Raw genomic sequence first — 9111 nt, forward strand, 5'->3', positions numbered from 1 at the left:
ACATGCTATCAGTAAACAATGTAAAAAATAAATTATGGAAACTTTAATTCACTACAATATCAAAAGGAACTAAAAACTTGAGCAGATTTTTTTTTTTAAGTATCGGGGATCAAACTCAGGACCTTGTGCTTGCAAGGCAGGCGCGGTGCCACTGAGCTAAATCCCCAGCTCTCTTGGGCACAATTTTAACAACAAATAAAAGATGTTTAGGGCCAGGGATTTAGCTCAGTGGTTCCGCTGCCTGCCTTGCAAGTGCGAGGACCCGAGTTCAATCCCCGGTACGAAAAAAAAAGGATTATAAAAAGATGTTTACATTGGAAACTGCAAAACATTGCAGAAATTAAGGCAAATCCAAAAACTTAGACATTCCACATTGATGGATAGGGAAACAATATTATTAATATGGTAGTTCCCCTAAATTAATCTGCAGATTCGGTACAGTCCCTGTCAGTACCCCAGAAAGCGTTTTTTGGCTTTGTTTTGTTTTGCAAAAATTGACAAGCTGATTCTAATACTTGTTGGTAAATGCAGAAGACTTAGAATGGCCAAAACAACATTGACAAATGATAAAACTGAAAGTATTTGGGAATTCCAATTCCCATACTATGAAGATTAGTTAAGATAATGTGATATTAGCATAAAGAGAGATGTAGACAAATTAATCTGAATTGAGCATTCAGAAGTAAGCCTTTTATTCATGGTCAGTTGGTTTTAGTTTGTTTTGTGGTGGTAGAAGTCAAACCTAGGGCCTCACCCATGCTATGCAAGCGCTCATTCCTAGCCTGTGAATTGGGTTTTTGAAAAGGTGCCAAGATAGTTCAGTGGGGGAAAAGAATAGACTTTTAACAGATGATGCTTAATTGGTTAGTCAAATGCATAAAAGATTATTTAGACCCCTATTTCACACTGTACACAAGAATTAACTCAAAATGGATCATAGACCTAAGTGTAAGAATTTATATAACCTTTACAATAGAGTGGCGGTGGTGGTGACTTTTGGTTAGGCAAAATTCTTAGACACACCAAAACATAGTTTATTTGTTTAAAGTTGATAAATTGGACTACAGTAAAATAAAAAACTTCATACTTCAAGAGACACCGTTAAGAAAATGATGTCTATTGCTGCCTGCCTCGCAAGCTCAAGGACCCAAGTTCAATCCCCAGTACCAAAAAAAGAAAAAAAAAAGGAAAATGATGTCTACATAAAATAACATTGTGCTTTACAAGACATCTTTAAGTAAATGAGAAGATAAGCCACAGACTGAATTTGCATATCATATCACTGGTGAACGATAGAACCCTTATAACTCAATAATAAAACAATATCCCAGTTTTAAGGTAGGCATAAGATTTCAAGTAAGGCCTTTCACCGAAGAGGAGATACAATAGCTAATAAGCATCTTAGATACTTGACGTCAGCAGACAGTAGGTGAGTTAAAATTTAAACTACAATGAGATACCACTTCATATCCACTAGAATAACTATAGTCAAAAGACAAGTAATAACAAAGATGTGAAGAAATGGAAACCCTTATACAGTGCTGGTTGCATTGGTTGATGCAGCTCTTATCTTGAAAATTAAACATAAGCCAGGTGTAGTGGCTGTAATCCCAGCACTTGGGAGGCTGAGGCAGGAGCATCTCCACGAGTTCAGGACCAGCCTAGGCTACATAGTTCAAGCCTGAACTACATAGCGTGACCCTGTCTCAAAAAAAAAAAAATACATAAGCTGGGTAGAGAGATGCACACCTGTAATCCCAGCACTCTCGAAGACTGAGGCAGGAGGATCCGATGTTTGATCCCAGCCTGGGTAACTTAGTGACTTAGGCAGAGCCTGTCTGGGAAGAAAAAAAAAAAAGTGAATTATAAATTCGCTGTACTATCCAGGAATTGTGCTACTTGTCTAACCCAGTCCACATAAAAACGTATCCACACAAAACACAAATGTGTATGTTATTCATTAATAGCCAGTAATGGAAACAATCCAAATGTCCATCCACTAGTGATTGGATAAAGGAAATGTGATTGCATACTAAGTGAAAAAAACCAGATTTCATTTGTTATATTTTCACAAAGTGCAAATCTATAGGACTCAAATATCAGTGATTGTCTAGAGCTAATGAGAATGTGGATTGGCTACAAATTGGGGCAGGGAATTTTTTTTCTACTAAATACGATTTTTATTCAACTGACAAACATTACCTGCACTTGTGGAACATGACATGGCAAAAACAGGAGGGTTTTTTTCTCTAGACATTTTTTTTTACACTTGATCTTAGCCAAAAGGCCAAGAAGTTATTTTCTTTACTTTTTTAACATTATTAAAAATGAGATTGGTTCTAAAATACAGAAATTTGTATTCACAAAAAACTGTACATTATGAAAAAGTCACTAAAATTCTACATTTGGGTATATAAAAAGCTGGTCCCTTTGGTTGTAAAAAGAACATGCAAACTTGTTGGTGTTGATAGTGTAGGTTTTTTGCTATTTCCAGACAGATAGGGAAGGGAAATAAAGGGGCAGAAGGCGAGCCGTCTTTATTTTTAACCTGCCTTCCCTTCCAATTACTCTTGTCAGTAGAGAAAATCCACTAACTCAAGGGGTAGTAAAGAGCAGAAAGTGAGAAATGGCCCCTCTGATTGTGCCCTCTCCTTGCCCATTTCCACCCCCAACCAGAATGCTGGGTCTCTAGAGAGAGAAATGGAGCTGAGAGGAGGACACAGAGCAAGAATAAGTCAGACCTCACTCTCTCATCCACCCCACCTCCAACAGCGAAGGTTAATGAACAGCATTTTACACCAGCAGAAAACTTCATGGGAAGAGAAATGACCCTCAACTATAACATTTCCAAGTGTGTCAAGGGATCTTTTAAAGAAAATATTCTAAATCCAGATTATGATTATTATGGCTATATAACTATACATTAACTATAATTTTGTTCCCCCCATACCAGGGTTTGAACTCATGACCTTGTGCTTGCGAGGCAGGCACAGTGCCACTGAGCTAAATCCCCAGCCCTACTATAAACTTTTTAAAAGAGAAAAAGCCTTAAAGCTAGGTGCATGTTAAAATGGATATATGTTTTAACTATTTTTTCTTAAAAATGTAAGAGGGGTGTGTGTGGGTGTGGGTGTGGTGTGTGTGTGCCTGATTTTATTTCGTGTTTGTATTACCTTGCTGTTAAATGTTTTGTATAGTCAAGGTGATGATGGTTAACAGTACCAGTATTAACAAGTATTATATCTTGCTTATCTCCTGTGTTTCCAAGAATAAATTTTAACTAAACTTTTAAAAATTCATAGTTCTAGGCTGAGGATGGTAGCTCAGTGTTTGCCTACCACATGAGAAGCCCTGGATTTGGTCTCCAGGTCTTAAAAAAATACATAATTTCATAGAGTTTGTGGAAGAGAAAGCTCAGACTCACAGAGGTAGTGTGACTTGCTAAACTCATACAGTCCTGGGTTCAAACCCAGGTCTTGAAGAAAACTAGTTCTGTACCTTTTAGCATAGATAAATGAAGAAAAATACAATTTGTAACCATAAGATTAACAAGCAAACATTTTTAAAGTTTATTTTACCACTAACTGAAGCAAGGCAAATTAAAGAAATTGAGATAAAAGAACTATTCAGTTGGCAAAATTTAAATAAGAGTCTTAGAAAGATGAGAAAATAAATTCCTCCAGTCAGTTGATGCTAGAGGTGCTGAAAACAGGTACAAACACCTTCAGGTAAAAATAATAATATACTTCAAAAGACTCAAATTCCTGTACAATTGATAATGTGAAACAGGAATAGAAAGTTTAAATGGGGTAGGGGAAAGGTAAGAAGGGATAAGAAAAAATAGAAGAAAAGGAAAAAAAATGGAAACAAAGTCTTTGTAAATAGGGAAGGGTGGAGGGGGTGAAGGGAGAGCAGGTGAATGGGGAAAAATAAGAACCAGGATTTGTCATGTAAAGGTACAAGATCCCAATGATGAATGTAACTGTATTGTATACCTAAAATGTACCAATAAACTTAATTGGAAAAAAAGACTCAAATTCCTTTTTATTCTTGGTGAAATTTTTAAAGTATAAGTAACAGGTTTTTCTACATAAATTAATCTGCACATATTTAAATATACTATTCAGTATATTTTAATGTATGTAAACACCTGCAAAGACCACCCAGGGCCTTTCTATTAGGCTACATCTCTCTTCTCTCCCCCTCACCTCTTCCTTCCATCCCCCATATTTCTATACAGCAGCTCCAAAAGTTGCCCAGGCTCAGTTCAAACTTGCAGTCCTCCTGCCTCAGCCCCCCAGAGTGCCGGAGTTACAGGTGTACACTGCCATGATGTCTGGCTTATCTTTCAGTCTTGACATATGTGACACTTGAATGAAAACTATCATCCTATCTTATCGCTACTTTATAAAATAAAAGACATTCACATGCATAGTGGTAGAAAGGATACCATCTTACAGCATGATCTTAGAAATTAAGTAAATGAAATGTAACTATGAAAAGTTTACCTCATCTTTCGTTTTCTCATTTCACAGAGTTATAAAACTTCCTTATTAGTTGATAGCTACTGTTCAAGGACCACTGTATGGGTAGTCTTGTTAATTGTCAATTCTGAGTTAGATTTCTAGGACTGCCACTTACTAACTAGGTAACTTTGGCATTTTTATTTTTCTGAGTGTTCAGCTGGAAGAAGTGAATAATAATGCATGCTAATTACAGTGTTATTATAAGAATTAAATGTGCAGTATGTAGTTTCTCACCTCATTGTAGGCACACGCTATCTTTCCTATATTCAGCAAATATACAGTCTATTCCTTACTATTTCACATTTGCTTTGTATTTATCTGTTGTGTGTATATTACTGCAGTTTTAAAGGAGTGACTCAGGTCTAGACCATGGTATTATTTTAACACCATCACAGATATAACCTTAGTAATCAGTTTGGTATAAAACTGTCCTGTGACGTTTAATTATCTTAATGCAGTGATGCTGGGTTTTTCTTAGTAAAGCTTTATTCAGTAAGATCAGATGCCTAGTATGCAGTCACTTTGTATATAAAGCTTAGCTTCCCTTTTATTTTAGAGGTATATTAAAAAGAGAGAAAAAATGGAATGCTTTCTCTATTGCTCCTTGGCATATAAAATGTATGGCAGATGGACAGTATCTTTCTTATGGTTCTTAGACTTTCTACCCTTTATAATAGATATGTGCTCTTCCTTCCTTCCACTAGATTACAAACTCCTTGAGGACAGGATTCGCATTTAATTTTTGGTATAAAACATGGTTTGACAGACATAATAGACACTGAGTAAATACTGCTTGATTGACTGAATACCTCTATATTCATATGTGTTAGGTTTCTCTACTGACTTCTGATAACAGCTGTCTTCAGGATTTGATGACATGGGTGATGAGGAAAGCATAGTGAGCAATAATATCCCATTTTCAGTTCCACTAATGTCTTTAATACATACCTAAACTCTATAATTTTAAAGTTTTGAGTAATGAAGAGCAACTCCTCATCTCAAAAACAATACTTTTTATGACATGGTATAAAGCAAAAAGACAACGTTTTAGGTCAAAGAGAATTCAGTGTTTGTTGAGTCCTACCTTTATGCTAGGAAAGGATATTAACTTTGTAAGAATTCACAGTCCCATTGAGAATCCAGATAACCTAAATAGAATAAGGAAGAAATTTTAATTACAAAAGATTTATCTCCTGGGGAACGGGGGTGTAGACGGTGGTAGAACATGTGCTTAGCATGTGCAAGGCCCTGAGTTTACTCCCCAGCCCCCAAAAAATAGGAAAGCAGGGATGAGGTAGGGGGAGTCTCCTGAAAGTTTCTCCTTTTCAAACTTTCAGACCTTATATCTACTATGTAGATTACTTCAGAACTTAAAAAATAAGGGGTAGCTATTCAGTTTCATGAAGCTAGCTTAATTATATTATAAAGCCATAAAAATGATAGCTAAAAAACTAACGGTTTTTTATTTTATCAGAAAGTTATCAATATTTTAATAGGAAAATAGTAGATGTACTTCTCAATATTTGAAAAATACAGATTTTTAGTGGCAACTTATAAATTTCTATTGTAATAATAAATTGATATTTTGAACCAAGAGAACAACATAACCAAAAATTAATTTTAAAATGCAAAGCAAGAGCTGAGGATTTAGCTCAGTGCTTCTGTCACCTGCCTCGCAAATGTAAGGACCCGGGTTCAATCCCTGGTACCAAAAAAAAATTGCAAAGCAATATGCATTGTTTAGGAATAATTTGCTTTTCTGCATAATTTTGCTTTTTGAAAAAGATAATTGTTACAGTCAGATGTGTAATCACTTAGTTATGACCAGGCACTGTGCCTGCCTGGCGAGCACAAAGTCCTGAGTTCAATTCCTGGTACCAAAGGAGAGGGAAAAAACTACAAAACTTAGTTGTGACGAAGTTCTGTCTGTTCATAGAGATACTTTCAGAGAATACACTTTAATCATCTGACACTTTTCTCCACAAACAGTAGAAGCACTCATTGGTGGACAGAGAACAGCAAATTGATTTTGATTCCATGTAGACCAGTGCAATCAATATCTATAATACAGACTTGACTCAGAGGAAACCCAGCTTGAACTTGTAAAGTAACCCCAGCTTGGAAAATAATGAGGTGGCAATTAGTAATAGCACCAATCATTACTTAATATTAACAACTTTGGGTATCTTTGTTTTGGGTTTCTGCAGTTTAGGTCCATCCAAAATTTCTTCATAGTCTGCGTTCATTCCCTCTTCCCAGTGACCAACAGTGACCATTCTGTCTGAATTCTGACTTTCAGGGCAGTCTTTCTTCAGATGTGACACAGAGCCACAAAGATTGCATAAAGTTCATCATCAGCATAAAGTCCTTTGGGATTATCAGGACAAGGTGTCCTGATCTCCCCGCAAACAAAACCTTTTGTAAAAGAAAATTCACCAAGAGCTGGTCCAGTTTGGCCTTGCACTTGGTTATTTCATGCTCTGTGGACCCACAACAGTAACATCCTAGATATTGATTTTCAAAGGCAGCTGGGCAATCTGCAGCTCCATAGCCAGGTTTTCTACAATGAAAATATACCATTGCGTTTTTCTTGGCTGCTTTCTTTTTAATCATCTTCCTTCCCAACAGCTGTCTTTCTTTAAAGGAACTGCAATTTCATCCCTTACTTCCTGGCTGGCTGTTCCTATCACCTCCCCATCAGGAACCATCTATGAGTTCTGCCTCAGGTATTCCAGGAATCTGTCTGGGTCTTTATTTAAATACTCTTTTTTGTTCTTTCTATGTTTTGCTTAGGGTGCATCAGTTTTAAGGGACAGCCTACTGGCTCCAGATTGTTGATGCTTTGGTAGGCTTGGGCCTCTTCCCTCCAGTGAGGACCTTCATGTCCTCCATGACATCACTGGCAAGGGCCTCTTGCTATTTGTGGCAGTAACTCACACCCACCAGGTCATGGTTTCTTTGGAGGGACTGTCTCAGTCACATGTGATCCTCCAGAGCAGCTCTGGTCCATCAGTGTATTTCTTTAGACCCTTGTTTGAAAGAGAATTTGAGACAAATACAACAGCATATTAAAACAGTAGCTTAGACCAAATAAGATTTGTCTTTGGAATACAAGAACTGTATTACTGTTCTACTGCAGTAGTAGATAAGGAAATTCATGGGACTATTCCAGTTACTTCCTAGAGAGTCATTCAGTCCAAGTCACGTCCTTTGGACCTCTGCTTCTGGCCAGGGCCGACTACCTGTGTCAGACTTACCTGTTACCAAAAACTAAGGCACTGTGAAAGCTAGGGAGATAATGAAGGCAGCTGTTTGAAAGCATTGGAAGCTAGTGCCGGGCCCTGGGGACTTTTGAGAGAAGGGTGGTCTAAAGATGAAGCATAAACATTTGCTGCCCCACATGACCCTTTTGAGGGATTTATCAAACGCTCTGACTGAAAAGCAGAGCAGAAGGCTATGTTTAAGTTGAATGGCGTTTTCAGCGATATCTGAGGCTGGGGTCACACTCTGGAATTTAAGAGTGACAGGAAGAACAAGTTCCTTGGCAAATGTACCAGCTGTTAGTTGGGAACCACTCTTCAAAAATCCACTTTTTACTCTTGGTGTAGGATGAACGTAAAACCAATCTTGAAAACTCTGAATCAGCTAGAATAGATTAAAGTGAATCATCCAGACTCTCAAGTGCCTTTTGTAAGCAAAACTAAGTTCTTTCTAGAAGACAGTGACATCATCTAGAACCTCACATTATCTACACAGATTTTCACATGCATGCCCAGTAGACAAACCCTAGGCATATAAAAAGTTAAAACATTAGAAAAAATAAGCATCAGGGTCATACACAGGAGATCCAGATGTTAGGGTTGGCTGTCAGATGTGGACCTGAAGGGAATATTGATTAATATGGCAAATAAATTAAATGACAAATGGAGAATTTCAGCAGAAAACTGGAAACTATGAAAAAAAAATTAAATAGGAATTAATTAACTAGAGGATAGGCTAGAAGAAAATAGCCATAGCCAGAGATAAATGGATAAAAAATGAAAATAAAAGGAAAACAAAAATATGCAAGAAATAAATGGGATACTGTTTAAAGTACTTAAAATTAGAGCATCAGACGAGAAGAGAATAGTTTGGAAATGATATTTAAAGAGTGACTAAGAATTTTCTCATACATAAAATTTACATAAAACTATCAAGCTACAAATTTAGGAATCACTGTAGATCTATGTAGATAAAAACAAAAGAGAGAAAATTGCTAAACAAAATCTTAAAAAGCAGCCAAAGGAACAAATCAGCATGCTGATACATACGTGTAGCCCCAAATTATTCCTGGGGAGCCTGCAACACAAAAGATCTCAATTCCAGGGGTTTGAAGCCAGCCTGGGAAACATTAGACCCTGTCTCATAAATAAACAAAACAAAAGCCACAAGAGGAGAAAGTTACATTCCCTTTACAGGTTCTGCAATAGGACTGATTATCTCCTTTGCTGAGGAAATGGAAATCAGAAGGCAGTGGAACAGTTCTTCAATGTGTTACAGGAAAATAACTGCCAATCCAGATAGCAAGCAAATGAAGTATGAATAG

General features: G+C 36.9%; 1 pseudogene; it reads right to left on the minus strand.

Moving 5' to 3' along the window:
* Positions 1–6685: 6685 nt before the first annotated feature.
* Positions 6686–7477, minus strand: LOC104858478 (annotated as a pseudogene).
* Positions 7478–9111: the final 1634 nt, after the last annotated feature.

This window comes from Fukomys damarensis, unplaced genomic scaffold, assembly GCF_012274545.1.
Source record: "Fukomys damarensis isolate Sample0158 unplaced genomic scaffold, DMR_v1.0_HiC HiC_scaffold_23, whole genome shotgun sequence".
NCBI lineage: Eukaryota > Metazoa > Chordata > Mammalia > Rodentia > Bathyergidae > Fukomys > Fukomys damarensis.